This window comes from Schistocerca nitens, chromosome 6, assembly GCF_023898315.1.
Source record: "Schistocerca nitens isolate TAMUIC-IGC-003100 chromosome 6, iqSchNite1.1, whole genome shotgun sequence".
Taxonomy (NCBI): domain Eukaryota; kingdom Metazoa; phylum Arthropoda; class Insecta; order Orthoptera; family Acrididae; genus Schistocerca; species Schistocerca nitens.
In genome coordinates, this window is record NC_064619.1 from 74400301 (window position 1) to 74407158 (window position 6858).

Here is a 6858-nt window from a genome sequence, read left to right on the forward strand (position 1 = left end):
CGTCTCATCTCTTTCTTTCTCCTCTCCATCATAGCTTCGAATTTTACCATTCTATTTCTCTTCCTCTAACCTATCTACCTCTTCTATATCTCTTTCACCCCATTCTATCGTCTTATGTCTCTGCTTGATGAGAATAACTCACAAGCTGCAAGAATATAACGAGAAAATTCCCAACTAGCAATAGGACTGACATTCATAAAAGAAAAATATGTTTACTTTCATATACATAGTCATTATTATTATTATTATTACTATTATTATTATTCTTGATTGTTATAATTAATTTTTGATTGTTATAATTATCATTGTACTACGTTTATAATCTCTATTTTTTTTTCTTAACATTAATACTGTATAACATGTAATATGTCCTTAATGTTCTGTAGAAACTGAAATTTGTTGAATCTGAGTATGCCTGGTTAGGTGTAAGAGAGGGCCTGAAGGCCCTAATCTTGCCAGGTAAAATAAATGCATAAATAAATAAATAAATAAATAAAAACTAGTAGAAGCCGACCTCGGGGAAGATCAGTTTGGATTCCGTAGAAATGTTGGAACACGTGAGGCAATACTGACCTTACGACTTATCTTAGAAGAAAGATTAAGGAAAGGCAAACCTACGTTTCTAGTATTTGTAGACCTAGAGAAAGCTTTTGACAATGTTGACTGGAATACTCTCTTTCAAATTCTAACGGTGGCAGGGGTAAAATACAGGGAGCGAAAGGCTATTTACAATTTGTACAGAAACCAGATGGCAGTTATAAGAGTCGAGGGACATGAAAGGGAAGCAGTAGTTGGGAAGGGAGTAAGACAGGGCTGTAGCCTCTCCCCGATGTTATTCAATCTGTATATTGAGCAAGCAGTAAAGGAAACAAAAGAAACATTCGGAGTAGGTATTAAAATCCATGGAGAAGAAATAAAAACTTTGAGGTTCGCCGATGACATTGTAATTCTGTCAGAGACAGCAAAGGACTTGGAAGAGCAGTTGAACGGAATGGATGGTGTTTTGAAGGGAGGATACAAGATGAACATCAGCAAAAGCAAAACGCGGATAATGGAATGTAGTCGAATTAAGTCGGGTGATGTTGAGGGTATTAGATTAGGAAATGAGACACTTAAAGTAGTAAAGGAGTTTTGCTATTTGGGGAGCAAAATAACTGATGATGGTCGAAGTAGAGAGGATATAAAATGTAGACTGGCAATGGCAAGGAAAGCGTTTCTGAAGAAGAGAAATTTGTTAACATCGAGTATAGATTTAAGTGTCAGGAAGTCATTTCTGAAAGTATTTGTATGGAGTGTAGCCATGTAAGGAAGTGAAACATGGACGGTAAATAGTTTGGACAAGAAGAGAATAGAAGCTTTCGAAATGTGGTGCTACAGAAGAATGCTAAAGATTAGATGGGTAGATCACATAACTAATGAGGAGGTACTGAATAGGATTGGGGAGAAGAGAAGTTTGTGGCACAACTTGACCAGAAGAAGGGATCGGTTGGTAGGACATGTTCTGAGGCAGCAAGGGATCACCAATTTAGTATTGGAGGGCAGCGTGGAGGGTAAAAATCGTAGGGGTAGACCAAGAGATGAATACACTAAGCAGATTCAGAAGGATGTAGGTTGCAGTAGGTACTGGGAGATGAAGAAGCTTGCACAGGATAGAGTAGCATGGAGAGCTGCATCAAACCAGTCTCAGGACTGAAGACCACAACAACAACAACATTCTTCTGTTAAGAGTCCAATAGAGGGGTGACAGCAGCGGAGACAGCCAGAAGAATTTGCGCCCTGCGTGGGGATAATGATACTGGACAGAGCACGGCAAGAAAATGGTTTTGTCGTTTTAAGGAGAATCGTTTCGACATTAGTGACTCTCCATGTTGAGGAAGATATTCGGGGTTTGCTTAAGATCGTTGAAACGCATAAATCCACGATGATCCACGTGATCAGTCCGCCAACGGGAGACATTCGCATGCAACGAGGAAGTTTCAAAAATCATATATGTGGTTACCGCATCCTCTAGGTGAAAGTCACGACACTCAGCGATTGGCCGTATGTACATCTCTGCTTTCTCGTCGTCAGTTGGCTCGCAAACAGTGCCAATGATTCCTATCCCGTATCGTTACTTGTCAAGAGAAATGGTGTCTTTATGCTAACATAAGGAAAAGGAAGGAATGGTTGAGCCCAAACAAAGAAGCAACCCCCAATACAAATACCAGCACGCATCCACGAAAGATAATGTCATGCTTGTGGTCGAACAGCGACGGTATGGTGAACTAAATATTTCTTCCCTGAGATGTAACCATCACTACTGACATTTGCTTCAACAACTGAGACTTCCTGCAATCCAAGAACAACGACCAAGAAGTCTGCGTGAAGTGATTCTACTCCGCAACAACGCCCAACCGCATTCTGCTAGATTGACAAAAACCACTGTACAGGAGTTGGGTTGGGAAGTGATTCCGCTCCAACCTTATTCACCTGGATCTTGCGCCCTCAGGTTTTCACATTTTCAACTCTCTATCGAACAGACTTCGCAGAACTTCCTTTGAGAATCAAAATGCGCTCCAAACATGGCTCTTCGCCGCGAAACCACGTGATTTCTACAGTAGGGGAATCTTTAAGGTGCGTCCACACTACTCGTGCTCGCCAGACTTGTGCTCGTCATACTTGTCTGTCAGGAGGCCTGTCAAACTTGTCTGACTTGCGCTCGTGCTGCTTCTATTTTCGTCCACACTACTTCAGTTGTTTGCCAGGCTTTGGCTCGTGAAGATCAGCACCGTACTCGCAGCCGTGACCAGTGCCAGTTTCCTAATTTAAAAATGGACGCGGTGGTTATAGCAAGTGCCAGCTCCATTGTGACGCGCCTTTTAGCTGAGGAAGAATATAGACTAAGACTTTAAAAACACCCAAGAAAACGCAGGTGGTGTATGACCACAGTTTTCAGAAGAAGAAGAAAATATAGTGGGAGTGATTTGATGGATGACTTGAATGTTGAAAATACATTTCAAGAGATTTTGCCGTATGTTCATACAATGTAAACTTTCACGGCCGGTATTGTCTTCACTTAAAACTTCCGGGCTGACAGGCCGTGGTCGAAGTATAAAACTGTCTCCCGCAGTAGGAGACGAAACGTCAGGAGACAGTTTTATACTTCGACCACAGCCTATCAGCCCGGAAGTTTTAAGTGAAGATTTTGCCGTATGTTCGCATCAGATTTTAAATATCTGATAAATAGGTTGGACCGAAAATCTGAAAGGCTGACAGCAAATTTCGGAAAGCTATACTAGTTACTGAGCGGTTGGCACTTACGCTCCGATGCCTAGCATTGGCGATTCCTACACCAGCCTCAGTTTTTTATTTAAACTCTCCAAGCAAGTGATATCAGACATAAGTATGTGCAGCTCTTACTGGCACCTTGAAGGAGTTTGTAGAGTTAAGTTTATAAATTATACAAAGTTTGTTATTAATGCAATTTTATTAATCAGTTCATATGGAAAGAAATAAAAACATTTAGATTTAAAGCATGAGAAACAATTAAACGCAAAGATTATTACTTTTAATTATTGTAAATCAAGCAGATCCAGAAAATGTGGAGAGCCTTGTTCGGCGTTGTCAGAAGTAGAAGTAGAAGTTGTTGGAAGTTGCTTTGCATCTCTTCATCGGCATCAACATGTTGAGTTGAAGGAATAGGTAAATCCGACGAGCAACTTTGGTCGCTGTTGGTTGAACTTGGTCTAGAATGTGCGAAACAGCCGCTTCCTGCTCTGAAAATCGTCTCGAAAAATTCTTTTTTAACGAAAGCACGTGTTCTTTTGTCCACGGACTGTAGAACGTTCACTATGTACTCTCCATAGATGTCAAACTCGTCTCTAGTTTTAGATAAAGCAGTTTGTAGTGCATTATATGCCTCTCCTTTGCGAGGATCTTCGGCCGTTTTTCTCTGATTTTTTCTAGGTGAAGGAAATACCTTCGTGCGTTTGCTCGGTGTGGGTGGTAGTCTGTGGCCTTGCGTTGTTTAATGATCGATATCTTAACTACTAATTTCTTCGCAAGTGCTCGCTGTAACTTCGTTTATATCCTTGCCCGCAACTGTTCCTCCAAGTCCTCCTTAAATTCCTCCTAAAATAAGCGATGGCAATAGATTGATATAGACAATAACAAAGCAAGTAAAATAAAAAGTAAAGGAATGTATGCAGGAATAGGGGATGTATAATAATAATTTTAAAAAATTGGGAACAATGTCAAGTTGATAAGTGAAATGCAGAATATTCGTTATATTGATTAACTACACAATATTACGCAATATTATTGATTTTAATTATTATTAATGTTCATAATTATTACAATATCCATTATTGTCAATGCTATTAATAATTATTTATATTACTAGCATTTATTAGTTTCTATTTACTTTTTTGTAGATGCCACAGACACAACAAGAGTGGATGCTTGCAGCGGAGGAATATGAGAGAAAATGGAACTTTCCTCGTTGCCTCGGTGCAATGGATTGCAAACATTGCGCAGTCCAAAGGCCAGTTAATTCTGGAAGCAATTTTTGCAATTACAATACTTTTTCAGTATTGTTATTTTTGGTCTAGTGGATGCCGGCTATTGTTTTTTGTATACTGATGTCGGGTGTCGAGGTAGAATTTCAGACGGTGGCGTTTTTCTAAATATATCTCTTTTTAAGAATATCGGTTTCTCCGGACGATCGTACCTCCCAGATAGACACAAAAAAGTACCCTATGTCATTGTCGCAGACGACGAGTTTTCCCTCAACAATACTATCATGAAGCCGTGTAATGGACAACAACCTCGGAGGTCAATGAAAAGACTATTTAACTACACATTTTAGAGAGCACGGCAGATTGTGGAAAATGCGTTCGGAATACTTTCTTCCGTATTCCGGATACTAAGAAAATCTATATTCTACAGCTTGAGAAAGCCCAAAGTGTTATTATGAATTATGTATACCTCCATAATTTTTTGCGAAAAACTGCTTCCAGACAAATTTATACCACTGTAGGAGCAGTGGATCATGAGGATCAAATCAAATGGCTCTGAGCACTATGGGACTCAACTGCTGAGGTCATTAGTCCCCTAGAACTTAGAACTAGTTAAACCTAACTAACTTAAGGACATCACACACACCCATGCCCGAGGCAGGATTCGAACCTGCGACCGGAGCGGTCTCGCGGTTCCAGACTGCGATCATGAGGAGAATGGGCATTTAAAGCCAGGAACTTAGAGAAATGAGATCACTCCTGCTACAACGTTTACACGATTAGCGAACATTTCACAACGTTCAACGCAGACTGCCCAAGATATTAGAGATGAATTCGCCGCTTATTTCATTTCCAAAGAGGGAAGATTGACAAGGCAAGATGATTACCAGTAATTTATTAAAGAATGTTTTTCAGTTACTAGCTTCGTACATACTAGTGACTGCCTGACTGCACACATTTCAACTACCTATATATGTGAAGTTTTATCTTCATTAATTCCTTTTTTTATTTCCTCAAATAACATAATATACAAATAAAATACATATAAATGTACATGTGCTTAAATATATTGTGCTAGAAAAATAAATGTTACCCAGCGTTGCCTCAGTATATGTTCCAGTCCTGTTAATCCATTTCCTTCTTTCCCCTCTGTGACTTTCAGAGCTCATTTTGCCATAAATCCATAGTTTTATCACAATTAGAACTTACTTAATTTTTAAATTTGAAAACTATAAGCAGTTACTAGGTATATTCCTAATAGAAATAGTAGTAAGCTAAAATAAATAGGACAAAAATATCTTAAGATATGATTTGGTTAATAGTATATAAGGGAATGACACCAAAACATTTAAAAATAACAAATGAGCAGGGTCCGAAATGTAAGCTGAGAAAGACAAAAAGTTAAGTAGCAGTGGAGACGAAACCCAAAAGGGACCAAACCCCATTAAGTTTCTTAATAGGTTTTTTACACATTTCCAAGAATAAATAGTTTTTACTTACATCTGTGTTGATTGCCTTCCGCAGCTGATATTTGCAGTGCAGCAATTCAAAAGCTTTGAAAGCGATCCAGTCTGGAGCGTTCGCTTCCTCAACCCCAGCGCCAGACTTCCCAGGTTCATTTTTCTTCTGGTGTACTTTCCTGTAAGTGGCTAATAAGCTGATCATTTTTTTAATTCGGCCACATCCACGCGGAGTTCTGTCGCGATGGAATCCCACGCTTCACTTTTTTTTTAAATTTTATTTTGTAATGGGAGTTTGTTGCATCCCACAGCACAGGATATTGTTCATAAGTATTTATGATTTAACGACAAAATCGTCGGTCCACTCCATTTTAAAAGAAAAACCGATGTACACAACGCAGGGAAAGAATAACAGCAAGACCCGACTGTACAAGTGCAGCGAGCCAACTGGTGAAAGTTTGTTGCCGTCCACACCACTCGCGCAGCTCACCGCGCATCCCTTTGATGTACCGACAACAGCCTGGGCCAGACAAGCCATATGCTCGGGCTCTTAACAAGCCTGTTTTGGGGTGAGCCCTCAGAGCCTCACAAGTACACAAGCCCCACGAGTAGTGTAGACGCACCTTAAGATACCCCAGTGTTAGCAGACTTGCAGATAGTGAAGGTGGATTTCTTACTAATGACTAAAGTCTCTGTCATTCTCTGTCATGCGTATCTGTTGTGTTTATTAAACTTATGGAAAAAGGCTACGAACGTATTCACCAACCCAGTACTTCGTTGAACTCCTCATAAATATACACTCCTGGAAATTGAAATAAGAACACCGTGAATTCATTGTCCCGGGAAGGGGAAACTTTATTGACACATTCCTGGGGTCCGATACATCACATGATCACACTGAC

General features: G+C 39.8%; 1 pseudogene; it reads right to left on the minus strand.

Annotated features, from left to right (window-relative positions):
- Positions 1-3547: 3547 nt before the first annotated feature.
- LOC126263232 (uncharacterized) lies at positions 3548-6326 on the minus strand (annotated as a pseudogene).
- Positions 6327-6858: the final 532 nt, after the last annotated feature.